This window comes from Nicotiana tabacum, chromosome 5 (genome assembly GCF_000715075.1).
Source record: "Nicotiana tabacum cultivar K326 chromosome 5, ASM71507v2, whole genome shotgun sequence".
Lineage (NCBI taxonomy): Eukaryota > Viridiplantae > Streptophyta > Magnoliopsida > Solanales > Solanaceae > Nicotiana > Nicotiana tabacum.
The window spans coordinates 5467633-5485012 of NC_134084.1; the positions used below are offsets into that span (position 1 = coordinate 5467633).

The 17380-nt window shown below is 38.3% G+C and overlaps 1 non-coding gene across 1 annotated transcript; it reads left to right on the forward strand.

Moving 5' to 3' along the window:
• Positions 1–17028: 17028 nt before the first annotated feature.
• Positions 17029–17133, forward strand: LOC142181334 (small nucleolar RNA R71). The gene has a single exon (XR_012710001.1). It is a non-coding gene; the product is annotated as a small nucleolar RNA R71 (small nucleolar RNA).
• The last annotated feature ends 247 nt before the right edge of the window (positions 17134–17380 follow it).

The window sequence follows — 17380 nt, forward strand, 5'->3', positions numbered from 1 at the left end:
CTTTTGCTTGTGGAAGTGGACCTACGATATCCATTCCCCATTTCATAAAGGGCCATGGGGCTAAAACAGGATGTAGTAACTCAGCTGGTCTGTGCATATTATTGCCGTACCTTTGACATTTATCACATTTGGACACAAAACTGGTTGCCTCTTCTTCCATTTTAGGCCAATAATATCCTGTGCAAATTAACGTTCTTACCAGTGACCGTCCCCTGCGTGATTCCCACAATGTCCTTCATGTACTTCTCTCATGACATATTCGGTTTGAGAGGGTCCGAGACACCTTGCTAGTGGTCCGCCGAACATCTTTCGATAAATATTTCCTTGATATAAACAATATCGTGCAGCTTTTTTGCGAAGCGCGTAAGCCTTTCCTTTGTCATTAGGCACGGTTCCGTGCTATAAAAAGGCAACAATTTCATTTCTCCAATCCCATGTTAGATGATTAAAATTTACCTCGTTTTTATCAGGTTCAAGAACGGAATGAAATAGATGTATGACTGAAGCATCTGTATTGTTTGCCACGTCTGCTGCGGATGCAAGGTTTGCTAAAGCATCTGCCTCTACATTCTCATCTCTTGGGATCTGCACTACTTTCCAAGTTTGGAATTGCTTTATTAACTCCCGTACCTTTGCGAGGTATTCTTGCATTCGTGACTCTCTGGTTGTATAAGTCCCCAACATCTGATTAACCACGAGTTGAGAATCACTCTTGATTATAATCTGTGTTATGCCGAGTTCTCGTGCCAATTCTAAACCTGCAATTACAGCCTCATACTCTGCTTCATTGTTAGTTATAGAATGATATTTTATAGCCTGTCTAATGGTCTCACCCGCAGGTGGTACGAGGACTATTCCTAGGCCTGCCCCTTTTACATTAGATGAACCGTCAGTGTATAAAACCCAAGTCCCCGGGTTCGCACCATTAAAAACTAGTAATTCTTTTTCTGCTTCTAAATGCATCCCCTGGCTAAAATCAGCCACGAAATCAGCTAGTACTTGAGACTTTATAGCGGTCCTGGGTTGATAAATAACTTCATACTCACTTAGTTCTATAGCCCATTTTTCTAATCTTCCTGAAAGTTCGTGTTTATGCAAAATATTTTGAAGCGGAAAAGCAGTAACTACAACAATGGGATGACATTGAAAATAAGGTCTTAACTTTCTAGATGTCATGATCAAAGTTAATGCTAATTTTTCTAGCTGTGGGTATCGTGTCTCAACTTCCAATAAGGACTTACTTACATAATAAATAGGAGATTGTTTACCTTGGTCCTCGCGGACTAAAATATCACTTACTGCGACTTCAGATACGGCCAGATAAATGAGAAGTTTTTCCCCCACCTTCGGTTTTGCCAACAACGGTGGTTTTGACAAATAATCTTTCAAATTTCTAAGGGCTTGTTGACAATATTCATTCCATTCAAAATGATCTTGCTTTTTAAGTGCAGAGAAAAACTTAAAACACCTTTCCGAGAATTTGGAAATAAATCTCCCCAAAGCTGCAATTCTTCCCGTTAATCTTTGTACTTCCTTTTTATTAGTAAGTATATCCGGGATTTCTTCTATTGCTTTGATCTGAGAAGGATTCACTTCAATACCACGATTAGAAACAAGAAAACCCAAAAACTTACCTGATGCAACTCCAAATGCACATTTTTCTGGGTTGAGTTTCATATTAAATTTTCGCAAAATTTCAAAAGTAACAGATAAATGAGAAATATGATCGTGAGATTGCTGGGTTTTGACGAGCATATCGTCTATATATACCTCCATTGTTTTCCCTAAATGTTCTTGGAACATTTTGGTGACCAACCTTTGATAGGTTGCCCCAGCATTTTTGAGGCCAAAGGATATTACTTTATAACAGTAAGTCCCCCTGTCTGTGATGAAAGAAGTTTTTTCTTCATCACCAGGATCCATTTTAATTTGATTATATCCTGAGTATGCATCTAAAAAACTTAAAAGTTCATGACCTGCGGTTGCATCAATTAGTTGGTCTATATGCGGTAAGGGAAAGGAATCTTTTGGACAGGCTTTATTTAAATCGGTATAATCTACACAAACACGCCACTTACCATTTTTCTTGGGTACGACCACCGTATTAGCTAACCAAGTAGGATATTTTACCTCACGGATTGATCCGATTTTTAATAATTTTTGGACTTCATCCTGAATCACCTGGTTCTTGAAAGCACCTTGTTTCCGTTTCTTTTGCTTTATTGGTGTGAAAGAAGGGTCCTCATTGAGTTTGTGAGTCATCACATTTGGTGGAATCCCTGTCATGTCAGTGTGGGACCAAGCAAAGCAGTCTAAGTTAGCTTTTAAAAATTCGATTATCATACCTCGCATGTTCGTGCTTAAATTGGCCCCGACATAAACCTTCCGTTCAGGCCATTGATCAAATAACATCACTGCCTCAAGCTCTTCAATTGTCGTTTTGATGCTTTCATTTTCTTCAGGTTCTTGAATTGTGTCAGGTCTTGAGTCCAAATCCGTCTTTTCCTGTTCAGTTGAAGTTTGATCTTTTTTACCTTCAACTGTTTCCTGTAATTGCTACTTTTCTTTATTTTCGGCGCTCGTACTTGTTACAGCGTTGACACTTTTAGCTATCTGCTGATCCCCACGAATTTGGCAAATTCCCCATGGTGATGGGAATTTAATAACCTGATGTAGAGTTGATGGGACAGCGTCCATATCGTGTATCCATGGTCTCCCTATGATCATATTGTAGGCCATTTCCATATCAACTACCTGAAATTTAGTTTCCTTCACAACACCCATAGCAAAAGTTGTTAGAAATACCTCACCTTTTGTTACTACACTTGAATTGTCAAAGCCTGACAAGGTGTGCGCCTTGGGTATCATTTTGTCTTCAGCTTGCATTTCTCGTAGTACCCTTAGTAATATAATATTTACAGAACTCCCTGGATCAATCAAAACTCGTTTTACATTAGTATTATGTACAAGTAAATATATTACCAGTGCGTCATTATGTGGAGTTGTCACTCCTTCGGTATCTGCGTCATCAAACGAAATACTTTCATTTTCAAGGACATGCCGCACCCGTTTCCCGTGTGTAATTGTTACCTTAGAAACCTTGTTGGAGGCTGTGTAGGTTATGCCGTGAATGTCCTCTCCCCCGCTTATGACATTCACTGTCCTCTTGGGTGAAGGAGGTTGTGGTGGCTCTTGTCTGTTTTTCATATAAGCTTGTTTTCCTTTCTCACTAAATAACTCAGTGAAGTACCCTTGCTTCAATAAATGATCCACTTCACTCTACAGGAATCTGCATTCTGAAGTTTTGTGCCCGTGATCGTTGTGAAATTCGCACCAATGATCCGGATTGCGTCTACTTGGATTTGACCGCATCTCTTTTGGCCACCGTATCTTATCTCCCATGCTTCTTAAAACAGCTACGAGCTCGGAGGTAGAGACATTAAAATTATATCCACCGAATCGTGCCTTTAAACTCCTGTCATCATCTCACGATTCTTGTCTGTTCCGATCATTCCTGAACTTTGAAGAAGAGCCAGAATCCTGGTTCCTCGATTTTTGATCATATTGCTGGCTATCTTGTTTCGACCGTGGGTCCTTTCCTGCGGGTTCCATATATGGATCGTACCTGTTTTTACCTGATCTTTTTTCGGTTTCTGACCTTCGGGTACCGCCCCTTTCTTCATGATGGAGCTTAGGTACGGTATCTTCTTCGATTCGCAGCTTCGTGCTATACCTGTTGTAAACATCATTCCATGTGGTTGCAGGAAATTCTCGAAGACTTTCTTTGAGTCGTCTCGTGGCTTCAGAACTTTTGTCATTTAAATTACTTGCAAAAGCTATAGCAGCCCAATTGTCAGGCACACGAGGTAGAGTCATTCTTTCACGCTGGAATCTATCAACGAAGTCTCTAAGCAACTCCGAATCCCCTTGTTTGATTTTGAAAATATCTTCCATCCTTTTCTCAACCTTTTGTGCTCCCGAATGTGCTTTAATAAAAGAATCTGCAAGCTCAGCAAAAGAATTAATAGAATTTTCAGATAAAAGAGAATACCAGGTTAATGCACCCTTGGTGAGTGTTTCTCCAAATTTCTTGACCAATACTGATTCAATTTCTTGTTTGGTCAAGTCGTTGCCTTTTACGCCGGTTGTAAATGCAGTCACGTGGTCACGTGGGTCTGTAGTACCATCATATTTTGGGATGTCAGGCATTTTGAACTTTTTCGGAATTGGAAAGGGGAGCAGCACTAGGCTTCCATGGTTGTTGTGAGTATTTGTCCATGTCTACTCCTTTTATTACAGGTGGAACTCCAGGGATTTGTTCAATACGCTTATTTTGTTCCTTAAGCTGTTTCTGCAAGGTTAGTACTAAATTTTGCAAATACGAATTATTTAAATTACCTGGTCCCCCTTCTTGTGGTTCACTGGGGGTTGCTCCGTTTCCAGAATTATCAAGACCAGAACGGGGGTTCTCCAATGTATTATTATTAGGAGTTGGTGTAGGTGGCGCAGCAGGCAATCGACTAACAAGTGCCTGAAGAGCTTTGCCGACCTGTGCATCAATTAGCTTTTGCAAAGCTTCAGTTGTAACTCCTTCAAAATGTTCAGATTGCTCTTGTTGATCAGCACGGGATTCAGTAACAGGAGTGCCTTCACGAGATTGACGTGGTGAATTTAGAGGAGAGGGAACCACGTTATCTTGATTTTGATGTATTTGATTCTCATGGTTTCCCAATGTGTTATTACTATTGTTGTCGGCGTTGTTGTTTGACATGGTGACGACAATAGATAAGATATAGCTTAAAAGGAAAGATTATCAGATTCCCGGTAACGGAACCAATTTGTTTAACCAAAAATCTGAGTCTTTGGTCAAAGCTAAAAAGAAATTCGGGTTACTGATAATCAGGAGACAAAAATAAAATACTTTTGAGAACGATGGTAAAAAAGCAAATAGATGTGTATTTCAATAAATTCTCAATAGTATTCCGTGTCCTTACAAATGATGATACTTCTTCCTTTTATAGATAATTCTAGGTAAAGGAATGAAGCCTCAGCTTTAATGATATAATCATGAGTAATAAATGACATTAAATAAGCCGTTATACAATCATTCCTATTAAATACCAATTTCGTAACGTATCAAGTATTTAATAATGAATTTGGACTCCTTTCTGTCATCAGATCTTTGCTTTCAATGCCTTCTATCCGTTGGCTGTAAATAATTTAAATTGGTACGAGACTCGTATCTATACGTCGTCTCGTGCCTATTTAAATTCTTCTTCCCTTGGCTGTTTTCATCCGTGCCTCTTAGTCAATTGTTGTGCTTTGACCATTTAACTAATCCACGTATCATGTCACATCATCTTTTAATATAAACTCAGTTTTTTCCTAATACACTTTTGCTAGCTGAATTTACAGAGGAAGCCTAGATATTTGTTCCACGGGGTAAAACGCATCGTGCATCCTCCTCTTCAAATGGTATAAAAAATGTTTTACTCTTCTCCAAAACCGTGTTTCAGCAATCTGTTGCATTAATTTCTTAAAGATCCAAAGCAAGATTTCAACTGCCGGTAGCAAATACACAAGTGGTCGAACAAAGTGAGGAAACAAAACCGAGATAGTACATGCCATTGACAAGGAACCAAAGAATACCAAACCATGAAAAAGATGGCCGCGCCGGTAATAATATTTCTGCTTAATTCGATACAGTAACCAGTAAACAAGCAAAGTGCTTACTGCAACAAACATGATTCTGGGATGTGTTTGAAATGGATCAGTCATGTCTTTTCCTTGATATTTAAGCTGCAGAAAGCCGAGGATAAGACCGTAGAATGATGCAAAAACAGTGGTGAAGGAGGAGCTAGTAGTACTGTCGTTTATTAATAATAATTGCTCCTCGTACACGTAGAAAATGTGGAATTGCATGGCCATGAAACCTTGGTTGGATTGATCAACGAACAGCACCACGCTTGGGAGGGTAACAAGTCGACGAATTGATCTTGTTCTAGTATTATCCTCCATTGGTAAAGTAGATCAGAAAAGAAATGAAGTATTAAGCAATTAAAACATTTGGTTGATCAGTTACTATGGAAGAGTAGTGAATTATATATACCAGCCAATTAGCGTGAATTAAGCAATTAAAACACCTGGTTCTATGCTCTATTATTTATGAAAGAAAAGTAGACCTACAAAATATGGTTAGTCGGTTATCAAGACCAACTATGGTTAACGTTAAGAAATATTTCGTCAACGTAATGTCGGTTTTTTAACCCAAGTAGTCCTTCAAGTTTGGAGGTAAGTCTCAATCTAGTCCCTAATATATTTACAAAGATAAGGGAATATAATTCCCGGATAAAATGTGGATTACATTAGAAAGAATTACACAATTAATCACTCCATAAACTGACCTTGCAGTATTTTAGTCCAATTACAAGTTTACAAATCTGTTACCAAATATCAATAAGCTCAGATTCGAAAAACAAATTCGCATTTTTGATTCTCTATATCTTCAGGTATAAAATATCGCATTAGTTAACCATTGGGTCAAAATTACATGTGGAATGAGGATAAGTCCGAGACAATGCTGATACCTTCTTTCTGGTTTGATGATCCAACAACCTACTGAGTGAACCTCTTTAGTGCATAACAATAAACACATTTTTCCCCATTCCAGTGAAGGAAGTGATCTTCATATGACTCAAAAAAATTAATTCTCCTGCAAATTGGTTTTCTTCTTCATCAAAATAGTGGTTATCAGCTTTGAATCTGGAAGAAGAATTGAAGGAGAATAACAATGATAGAGAAATTTTGGAGCGCAAAGTCATGACACAAGAAAAAGAAGAAGAACGAAGAACGAAGAAAAAGGGGTGGACTAACTGGTGAAAAGTAATTTTCAGGTTATATACAACCTGTGCCACTGGGTAAGAGTTTCAAACGTGGGTCATTTTTTGATGGATTGTTAGGCCAAGTGATAAGGGGAGTAATTCTCCCATTTGGTATAAATTCTAATGTCGGGATTAATTATCTCAGAATTATTTTTACCACAATTGTGGTATTAATTTTATATCAAACATTATGTGGGAGTAACAATTTTCATATTACTAATATTTGGAAAAAAAACAATAAAATAACACATTTGTTCTTCTCCAAAACTTTTATCCCGATTTCGTTCAAGAAAGCATAAGTTAAAATTCAAAATATAAGTTAAGAGTCGTTTGGATGTACTTATTTTAAGTGACTTTTAATCATAAGTCATAAGTTAAGAATTCTATTTTTTGACTTTTGGTCATTTTAACTTAAAAATAAGTGCTTAAACACATTTTTTTTACTTCATCAAAATACTCCAAAATAAGTTAAAAGATATTTTGACTTAAAAGGACGTAAAATAAATCAATCCAAACGGGCTCTTTATAATAATATCACATAATAAATGAAGTATTAAGACTGCAAAACTTGAGTTAAGCAAAGCATTTTGGTTCAGTTACTATGGAAGAGTAGTGAATTGTACGTACTAGTCAATTATGGTTAGCCTCTCTCACGCTTATTCTATGCTCTATTATTTATAAAGGAAAAGTGGACCTACAAACTATGGTTAGTCGGTTATCAAGACCAACTATGGTTAACGTTAAGAAAGATTTCGTTGACTTGTCATGTAGGTTTTTTAACCCAAATAGTCCTTCATGTTTGGAGGTCAATCTATTCTAGTCCCTACATTTTAACTTTATGATCGTTTTGTGGGATTACTTTATCTCCCGTTTGGTAGAGTTTTTAGTTTCTTGATTAATTATCTCGAAATTGTTTATATCGTAATTTCGGTATTAATTTTATATCATACATTATGCGGGATAACAATTTCTGGATTACTAATATCGGAATTAAACAACATAATGATATATTTGTCTTCCCAAAACTATTATCCCAATGCCGTTCAAGAAAGCGTAGGTTAAAATTCAAAATACAAGTTTATCTAATTTAAACCAAATACATATTTCATATTATATTTAATATATTTTATTTTTTTATCTAAATAAATTAAATATTTTCCAATAAAAGTATATCAACTAAATAATTTCACTATTGTTTAATTATCATATTTTAGTTTTCATATTATAATCCCAGTATAACTTATTTACAAACTAAAGGAACCCTTGAGCACATTGATTCTTTCTTTTAATCCACTATCAAAGTAACAAATCTCTCAATATGAATTATTTCAAGTTAAATGAAAATGTCTTGTGTTTTTCACGTATTTAAGCTAAATAAAAATCGCAATAGGGTCTTCTCATATAAACTTAAAAAGGGTATATGTACTGAATTTTTAATTGGATAGCTTTGACTTTCTTTACCTATTCTTATCATTTGGTCGGTTACGGCCACTCTTGACTTCTTTAACTTTCTAATAGGATAGGTTTTTACTAAAGATAAATATTTACTTAATAATTACTAGGAAAAAAAAAAACTCTCCGTACACTAAACGTTATTTCCCCCAATGGTAACTAAATTTTCCCTTTCTGGGGAAAGTGGTGCCACGCACCGTCTAATGGGCACACCGGCGGGCATCTAACCGGCGCGTCAAATAGTGCCCACTGCACCTACTATGGTGGCGACCAACTCTAAGAAAGAAATTCCTCAGAAGATCGATTATGCATCTGCAGTAGCAGCTCCTGCAAAATCCAAAGGTAAACGATTGGGGGATCTGAATGTCAAGGCAAGGATCATTACCCACAACCGACATGCCCGCTATCATCTTTAAATCTATTGATTACTATGGTGTGATGGCTAAGGAATGCAAATTCACTGTCATCGGCAAGTTTCTAAGGAATCGCCCAAATATAGAGAGGATTAGGTCTATTTTTACAGAGCAAATCTCTCTTAAAGGAGAGGTCAAAATTGGGGCCTATGATTTCTGCACTGTCTTCATCGATGTTACTAATGATGAAGATTGCAAAACTATATGGTACAAACGATCTATTGAAATTGATGGAATGGTCATGTTGTTACAAAAATGGACACCGAATTTTAGACCGGAGGAGGATTCCCCAATAGTACCAACTTGGGTACTTCTGTCGGGTCTTCCCTTTTACTGCCATACGTGGTATTACATAAAGCAGATTTTGAGCCCAATTAGTGTTCCTCTATCAATGGACTTAGCCACGGATTATGGAACTAGGCCAGGGATGGACAAGGTCAGAGTGGAGGTGGATCTAACAAAGCCACGTCTTCAATTTGTGTGGGTTGGGCAGGAGGACGAATCCAATCCTCTAAAGTGATTCACTCAGAAATTAGAATATGAGGGAATTCCAAAATACTGTAAATATTACAGGATTTTGGGCCATTCAGTTGTTCAATAAAGAATTCTGGAGAAGGAAAGGCAAAAGGAAAAGGAAGCCAAAAATAAGGAATCAGAAGAGAAGAATGCCAACAATGAAAAAAAACAAGGAAATGCTGGAAATCAAAAAGAATCAGAAGCTAGTAAAACCAATGGGAGCCAGGCTAAACAGGTGGATCAGCAAAATAAGGGAAGGGGGAAGCTGGTACTTCTAACAAAGGTATTAGTCTTGGGCAGAATACTGAGGAAGCTAATGATAAGTATCAATGGCAAGTTCCCAACACAAAGAGAAACAGGAAAAAAGAAAGAAGGAAGAGAGAGCCAAGGAACATGATAAAAAAAGATGAACTCTAATCAAGAAAATTAACAGAAGATGAATCAATCAACAAAGGGAGAATAATCAAGAAGAAGAATGCCGCACAAAAAAAATATAGTTCTTTTCAAACCTGCTTCTCTAAAAAGAAACAGTAAGTAGAAGAATAACACGAGCAAGAAAAGCAAAATACAAATCCTTGCAAATATAGTAGTTGAAGAATTGCTTAAAGAGTTTACTGAATAGAATTATGATGAACAAGCAAAGGAAGATCAAGGCAAGAAGAATATTTCTACAGGGATTCTGGTCAATGCCAAAGGGACAATGCCAAAAGAGAACAACTTGACCAACACAGTAAGGGAAGGTCATAAAAGGCAGCCTAACAAGGTAATACCCACAACTACTTCACAAGAAATGGCGGAGAGCAACAATGGGGGAAATATCATATATGATTCTGGTGAAAATAAAGAAAAACGTGTGAGTTCTGATCAAGAGCGCTTGGAGAGTCCACAAGATGAAATGTATGACAGAAGAGAACAATGTGAAGAGGATACATTTGAGACAGGGGAGAGGGAACATAGACTTCAAAACTTTCAAATAAGTAGCATTGACACAGAGCTCAAAAAAGCATCATCGATCCAATTGGTTGTGGACTTATGCTATAACAATACTTCTAGTTGCGACAGGCAAAGAAATTTGGAGGAAGGAGTAAACTTACAGCAGCTCCCAAACGCACACGTAAACTACCCTTTATAGACACGACCTTTTTAGATAGCTCTCCTAACTCATTATCCCAAGAATATTTAAAATAGACTAAGCACAAGAGTGTAACATTTTCACCTCAAGGTTTGACTCACTATTACCACACATTATTCACAACTCACCCACTTACTCTAACATAGAGGTCACTAACATTACCTCTCCTTCATGAATCAAGTGCCCTCACACAACAAAAGAGAGTAGTTCCCCACAAAAAAAATTTAAGAACACTTAGGAACTCAAGATAGAAAGAATTCACTCACTCTCAGAAATAACATTCGTATGCCATAAAAGATGCACCATAGGCTTGCCCGTAGTGTACTACTCTACTAATCGAGCTCATTCAGTCTAGGACCAAGTAGGACTTTATTTGGTTGTAATGTAGGTTGCAGGTCGGGTAGGATACATTTAGATATAATAGTAATTACACCTCCCTAAGCACTTTAATACATACACTTTAAAATTTAAAACCCCACACTTTTGTCAAACCATAACTCCACTTTCACATTAATATATATTAACTCCCCACTTCTTTAAGCATAATTACATCAAGAGTCACCACTATCAAAGAATTATTTTCACAGTAATACAACTAATTTTTTCTTTCTTTTCTTTTTTTTCTTTTCAAGTGGCTCTTACTTTTTTTACAAAACACTACACCTTTCTCCTTATTTCATTAGTTCCACTCAAAAGCCAAACCAACCACCCCACACTTTAACTTTTACAAAGTTCATAACAATTCAAGTGCTCATGAGAGGTAAAAAGTTTCAAATAGATGGTTAATTCAAACAAATGGGTAAAACTTGTAATGTGGTTGCCAAAGAAACAGGATTACAGGCTCAAAAGGGTTAACTATGATACATAGAAATTAGGCGGGTAATATATATATATATATGGCTCAACAAAGAAATGCATATATCACTTCCAAGCCTGAACAAAACTACTATTTTGCTTTGCAAACACACGGGGTAAGTTCTAGACATCAAATGCAATGCACAGAATAACACAAAACCTTACACACACATGGTACATAACTCACTCAGGATTGGACTCATCAAGACACTCTAGTCAAAGAAGTTAAGCAACGTTACGATCATAAAATTTAAGGTACTTATATAAGAGTCAAAACCTGAGCCTAAGCGTCACAACTAAAGTACTCACTATTCTCAAGGCATGACAAGGTTAAAAGAGATTCCTTCAATTCAAAACATAACACAAGATTTCCTATTTCTAAAAAATAAAAGCTAACTATACCCGGTTCAAACAAAACCCTTGGAAAAGAACTGCGACACAAAGAAAAACCAATGGGAAATTGCTACACTACATACAAAGAAAATCTTTTTTTGTCCTTTTTCTTTAGACTTAAATCCCTCAAGAAAACTGTCTAGGAGATCCATCATCGAGAAAAGTCCAATTTTCTATTTTTTCGATTTTAACTTTTTTGAGCTACTAAAATACTACACAATTCTACATCCTACTAATCATCTAGAGAATTCTCCCACCCCACACTTAAAAGACTGCAGTGTCCTCAATGCACAAATAAAGCAAAACAATAACAAGGGTGGACAAGAAACTCCCTGAAAGGCCAAAGGCCGAAGCAATAGCGGCTCACGAGTACTCAGACTTCCCCCAGGGATAGTCCTTCGTGTGGGCACCTCACACTTAGTCCTCAACATTTAAATCGCTTTTGCACTCTTCCAATGACTTGGAATCATATGTTTATAATCCTACAAAACAAAAACAAATACTACAACAATAATAAGAAAAAAAAGAAAATTAAAAGAACACGGTAAAGATGGGTTGCCTCCCAACAAGCGCCTGATTTAATGTCGCGGCACGACGCATGGCCTCGCTTACTCATCAGCGAGTACAACTTGAGTCTTCTCACGATCAATTATTCCTCCCCAATAGTGCTTAACTCTATGTCCGTTCACCAAAAATTTTCTTTCACCATTTAAAGCTCGCAGCTCAATTGCATCATAAGGAGTGACTCTCACTACCTTAAAAGGGCCTGACCATCTCGATTTTAACTTTCCAGGAAATAACATTAGCCTAGAATTGAACAATAATACATGTTGGCCTGGCTCGAAGTTACGTGGCTTGATACGCTTGTCATGCCATATTTTAGTCTTCTCTTTATATAGATTAGCATTTTCGTAAGAGTGCAGCCTGAACTCATCTAATTCATGCAACTGCAAGAGTCTTTTCTCACCCGTGGCGTCAAGGTCCATGTTCAACTTCTTAATGGCCCAATACGCTTTGTGTTCAAGTTCAACAGGCAAGTGACAAGCCTTCCCATAAACAAGCTTAGAAGGCGACGCCCCAATTGGTGTTTTGTATGTTGTTCTATACGCCCACAAGGCATCATCTAACTTCGTAGCCCAATCCTTTCTATTCGCACTCACCATCTTCTCTAAGATTTGCTTTATTTCTCTGTTCGACACCTCAGCTTGCCCACTTGTTTGAGGATGATATGTTGTAGCAACTCTATAGCGGACTCCATATTTAGCTAGAATATTATTCAACAACCGATTGCAGAAATGAGTCCCCTCATCACTAATTAAGGCATATGGAGTCTCAAATCTCGAAAATATATTCTTTTTCACAAACGCAGCTACCACCATGGCATCATTTGTTGGCAAGTCAATTGCCTTTACCTATTTCGACACGTAGTCAACTGCTAGTAAAATGTATTTATTTCCTCTGGACGATGGGAATGGTCCTATAAAATCTATCCCCCACACATCAAAAATCTCAACCTCTAGGATTTTATTCAAAGGCATCTCATGCCTCCTTGTGATTGTTCCTATTCTCTGACATTGGTCACAGTTCTTAACAAATGCATGGGCATCCTTGAACAAAGTTGGCCAAAAGAGACCGGATTGTAGTACCTTTGCAGTTGTTCTATCTCCTCCATGATGGCCCCCATAAGGTGAAGCGTGACAGTCGTACAACACTAATTCCACCTCATTTTCTGGAATGCATCTCCTCATCAACTGATCAGCATATTTTTTGTACAAATATGGCTCATCCCAATAGTAAAAGTTCACATCATGTAAAAATCTCTTTTTAGCTTCAAATTGGATTTCAGGAGGAAGCACCCCACTCACAAGATAATTCACATAGTCTGCGTACCATGGGGGAGGGTCTTGGATGATAGCAAAAAGTTGCTCATCAAGAAATACTTCTTTAATTTGGCCACCCTCCTCCACATGATCATGATTTTCCAGCCTTGATAGATGGTCAACTACTTGGTTCTCTGTCCCCCTTCGATCTTGTATTTCTACATCAAATTCTTGCAGCAACAAAATCCAACGCATCAATCTAGCCTTAGATTTATAAACAGATACCTGATTATTACATGATCGGTATGGACTATGACCTTCGTTCCCACCAAGTATGCCCAAAAATTTTCAAAGGCCCACATAACAACTAACAACTCCTTATCAGAGGTGGTGTAATTCAGCTGTGTATCATCAACAGTTTTACTCGCATAGTAGATGGAATAAAACACCTTGTCCTTCCTTTGGCCTAGCACTGCCCCAATAGCATGGTCACTTGCATCACACATAAGTTCAAATGGTAAGGACCAATCGGGTGCCACAATAATGGGAGCAGACACCAACTTCTTTTTGAGTTCTTCAAATGCCTTGAGGCAGGCTTCATCAAAGTTGAAAGTTACATCTTTTTCAAGCAACCTGGACAAAGGAGTAGCAATTTTAGAAAAATCTTTAATAAAGCGTCGATAGAAACCCGCGTGTCCCAAGAAACTCCGGACACCCTTCACTGAAATAGGTGGAGGTAATTTTTCAACTGCCTCCACCTTCGCCTTATCAACTTCAGTGCCGCTCCTAGATACTCTATGACCCAACACGATGCCTTCTTGTATCATAAAATGTCACTTTTCCCAATTTAGTACCAGATTTGTTTCTTCACAACGGGCCAACACCTTGCTTAAATTCCTCAAGCAATCATCATAAGAAGACCCAAAAACTGAAAAATCATCCATAAATACTTCCACGAATTTTTCCACCATGTCGGTGAAAATAGCCATCATGCACCTCTGAAAAGTGGCTGGTGCATTACAGAGACCAAACAACATTCGTTTGAAGGCAAAAGTACCATAAGGACAAGTAAAAGTGGTCTTCTCCTGATCCTCTGGGCATATGATAATCTGATTGTATCCCGAATAACCATCAAGGAAGCAATAATATTCATGCCCGACTAATCTGTCTAGCATTTGGTCAATGAATGGAAGTGGGAAGTGGTCATTGCGGGTTGTTTTGTTGAGCCGTCTATAATTAATGCAGACTCTCCACCCCGTAACAGTGCGAGTACGAATTAGCTTATTCTTCTCATTCTCAATCACAATCATTCCTCCCTTTTTGGGCATACATTGAACTGGGCTTACCTAGTTGCTGTCAGAAATAGTAAAAATGATACCTGCATCGAGCAACTTGATTACTTCCTTTTTCACCACCTCTTTCATAATGGGATTTAATGTTCTTTGCAGCTCCACACTAGGGCAATGTCCGTCCTCTAAAAAGATTTTATGCATGCAAAACGATGGACTAATTTCCTTGATGTCAGCAATAGTCCACCCAATAGCCTTTTTATGCTCGCGGAGTACTCTAAGAAATTTTTATTCTTAAGTGTTAGTCAAGCTGGAGGAGATAATTACGGGCAATGTCTCAGAGTTCCCCAAATAAGTGTAACGCAGGTGCGCTGGTAGAGGCTTAAGTTCTAGTTTTGGGGCTTATTCAATAGATGACTTAGGAGGGGTCTGAGTTATAGGTCTGTCCAACTCCTCAAATTTTCCAAACCCATGGACATAATTGCAGGACATATCAAGTACTTGCTCAATCTCTCCCATTATTTCATCTTCACTATCTTATTCATCCCCAATCAAAGCTCGTTCAAGAGGATCTATAGGGCTCATATAAGGCACTAACGATGTAGCATCGCTTTCCACCACAAAAATCATGGATAGCTCTTCATAGTGGGCTGGCAACCTGAGTGCTTTATAAACATTAAATACTTCCACTTGATCACCTACTCTCATCGTCATCTTTCCTTCACAAACATCCATAATAGCTCGGCCCGTGGCTGAGAGTGGACGCCCCATAATAAATGGGACTTCCTAATCAGGCTCGTAGTCCAAGATAATGAAATCAGCAGGGAATATGAAAGAACCCACTTGAACTAACACATCTTCAATCACTCTTTCAGGATAAGCAAGGGAGCGATCCGCCAACTGTAAGATAACTATTGTGGGACGTGGCTCACCCAATCCCAACTGTCTGAACACATATAGTGGCATCAATTTGATGCTCGCTCCAAGATCACATAAAGCTCGCCCAACAACATGTTTACCAATCGTGATTTGGATAGTGAAACTACCTGGATCCTTCAATTTCTGAGGTAACTTGCCTTAAATTCTTGAACTGCACTCCTCAGTGAGTGCCACAGTTTCGAACCCGGTCAGCCTCCTTTTATTCCCCACTATGTCCTTGATGTAATTTGCATATTTGGGTACTTCTTGTAAGATGTCAACCAATGGAATATTAATTTGCACCTGCTTCAAAATATCAAGAAACTTTTTATATGCGGCGTTATCCCTTAATTTCTACAATCTTTGAGGGAACGGAGGTGGTGGCCTTACAACCAATGGTGGGGGTTTCTCAGCCACTGCCTCTCCAACTGGCTTTTCTGACTCCTTAGATTTTTCTGATGTTGATTCTATAGCGGTTGTCCTCTCATTAAAAGGCACATGTTTCCTCTTTTTAGACTGAACTTCTTCTAGTTGTCTCTCATTTCTCAACGATACGGTATTAAGGGATGCCCTAGGATTAGCTTCAGTATCATTTGGAAGAGCTCCAGATGGTCTAGTATTTTGAGCACTGGCAAGCTGTCCCATTTGGCGCTCCAAATTTCTCATTGTTGCGGCTTGGGCTTGCTGCTCAGCCATAAATTTTTGAGAGAGGGCTTGATGTTCAGTCATCACTTTCTGAGAGAGGGTTTGTTGTTCAGCCATCACTTTTTTCAACATGTCTTCAAGGTGACTTGTTGGACTCATTTGTTGTTCAACCTGAGGTGGTCTATATTGTTGTTGAGGTGCTTAAGGCCTGTATTGATTCTGAGTACCTTGGTTTCCACCCCAAGAGAAGTTTGGGTGGTTCCTCCAGTTGGGATTGTAAGTATTTCCATATTGGTTTGTTTGGCCCCTATTTGAATTACCCACAAAGCAGACAAATTATGGGTTAGCGGGGCATATGTCGCTCGTGTGACCCTCTCCACATATTTCACAAAACACTTGAACCTGTTGTACCTGTTGTGCTTGTTGCTTGTTGATAATCAAGGTCATCCGATTGACTTGGTTGGTCAGTGTAGAAATCTGCGCTGATAATGCTGAGATGACATCTAACTCAAGAACTCCTACAGACTTTTGCACAGTGTGTATGCCCATCTCTCCTTGCCAATCCAGATTGCTTTTGGAGAATTTGTTCAATAATGCATATATCTCATCAAAGATTTTCTCCAACACTTGACCTCCAGCTGCAGCATCTACCACAATCTTTGTTTCAAGATGTAAACCTTCTATGAAAGTGTGAGCTAATACTTCTCTTATCTGATTGTGATGAAGACAGTCTCTGATTAGCCCCTTGAACCTCTCCCAAGCTGAGTATAAAGACTCTCCCGCTTTCTGTTTGAAGGCAACTATCTCACTTCTGATCTTTGCAGTTTTGCCTGAAGGGAAGAACCTTGTCAGAAATTTCCTTGCCAAATCATTCCATGAGGTAATAGAATTAGCTGGTTCTGCCTTCAGCCATTGTTTTTCTTCTCCCAACAGTGAGAATGGAAAATGTGTGAGCCTCACATAGTCTGGAGTGACTCCGTTAGTGATATAAGTGTCACTAATCTCCAAGAAGTTCAGGATATGTTGTTGTGGATCCTCGTGTGGAAGACCCATAAATTGCCCATTT